A 1,752-nucleotide genomic window follows, 5' to 3' on the forward strand; every position below is an offset into this window, starting at 1 on the left:
GTCACAGTGACATCATCAACGCTGCAGAGACACTGAGACAGTAACAGCAGCAGGGGGCGCTACATGGTGGGGTAGGAGACACTGTTGGTGGGACGATGTCCAAGTTGACGACGGTCCTCGAACGCCACACGGTCAATCTGAGACACTCACTCTTCCTCAGTCACTGCGTTGATGATGTAATGTTGTGACTGTGGTGTGTGTGTGTGTGTGTGTGTGTGTGTGTGAGAGAGAGAAACCGAACCTCCTATCTGAAAAATGCACTTTTAAAAAAAAAAAAAAGATCAAACATTCTTTCTGAATGCTTTAGGTTCACCTGATTGGAGATTTTGGTCAGGTGACTGTTCTGTGTTTTGATTATGTCATTGTGAGCAGTGAAATCTCCCACCAACTCCTGCTTTGGCCTGTGTGTACCTGGATACTACACAGTGTGTACTTGGATACTACACAGTGTGTACCTGGATACTACACAGTGTGTACTTGGATACTACACAGTGTGTACCTGGATACTACACAGTGTGTACCTGGATACTACACAGTGTGTACTTGGATACTAGACAGTGTGTACCTGGATACTACACAGTGTGTACCTGGATACTACACAGTGTGTACTTGGATACTAGACAGTGTGTACCTGGATACTACACAGTACATAATGTATATTCCTGTTTGGCTTTGGTCCACACTGAAGCCTTGCACCAAGAAAACATCATCCTCACTACTTTTGAATCCAAACTACTACTGTATGGTGGTACTGTATGGTGGTACTGTGTGGTGGTACTGTATGGTGGTACTGTATGATGGTACTGTGTGGTGGTACTGTATGAGAGCGGTGACAGTATTTGTGAGGACAGTTGTGAAGGAATGTAGTGCCTTGAACATGGATTTTTCATCACTGAAAACAAAGACCGTCTGCGTCCAGGTCGTTCTTTGTGCTCTTGTGTAGTTTGAATTTTTTTTTTAATGCATCATCACAGACATGCTTGTGTTCCTTGTCACTACAGTACTGTGCTTGTAGTACTGCGCTGTGAACGTGTTTTATGCTCTTGATGAAATAATAAAATGTTTACCTTCGTTTACCTTCCACCGCTGTGACAGATGGAAGTGTCACCACGGTGAGACGTTGCCTTTTAGAAACATGATCAGTGTAGACCTGACCACAGATGCCAGGAGGAATCTTCCAGAAGCCAAAATCCACATCTTCAGGTCAAATGGTTGAAGCGGACTCGAGCTCATGACCTTCTCAGTGCTGTAGTCTGCTCTGAACAAAGGCTGCGTCCAAAGCCATATAGAAATCCTGGAGACGCACGGCCTACAGGAGTGTGTTGGTGGGAATGTAGCAGTGACTGTTGAGGCTGGAGGCAAAAAGTGCAATTTAACTCCCCCCCCCACAAAGCTTTGACGTTGCCCCCCCCAAAAGCAGAAGAAAAGAATGAAGACATTTTCATAAAATCTGGTCACACGACAGGTTGACGCTGCGTTAGTTCCAGGTAAAGCAACAATCAAACACTGAAGACATGTTTGAGGAGTTGGTTTCATTGATACTTTTTGTTCTTGTCTGGATCGAAAAATTCAACCAATACTTAATGTGTGCAGGTTTCCCTCAGGATGTTGGTTTGAATCCTGGTCAGCTGTTACTGATCCACGTATTAGTGAGTTTTCACTGTAGTACTTCAAAGCTGTGAAGTGTACTTTATATTTCAACATTTTGTCTGACTGTGTATGGGAGGTGTGCTGGTGGGGGGGGGTCTGGGT

At 44.6% G+C, this 1,752-nt stretch overlaps 1 long non-coding RNA gene across 1 annotated transcript; it reads right to left on the reverse strand.

Annotated features, from left to right (window-relative positions):
* Positions 1–275: 275 nt before the first annotated feature.
* LOC107989136 (uncharacterized) lies at positions 276–1,413 on the reverse strand. The gene is made up of 2 exons (XR_001760634.2): positions 632–1,413; positions 276–587 (listed from the first exon to the last, which is right to left on the reverse strand). It is a non-coding gene; the product is annotated as an uncharacterized LOC107989136 (long non-coding RNA).
* Between the last annotated feature and the right edge of the window lie 339 nt (positions 1,414–1,752).

The sequence above is a fragment of the Cynoglossus semilaevis genome, chromosome 10, assembly GCF_000523025.1.
Source record: "Cynoglossus semilaevis isolate Cse_v1.0 chromosome 10, Cse_v1.0, whole genome shotgun sequence".
NCBI classification, from domain to species: Eukaryota; Metazoa; Chordata; class Actinopteri; order Pleuronectiformes; family Cynoglossidae; genus Cynoglossus; species Cynoglossus semilaevis.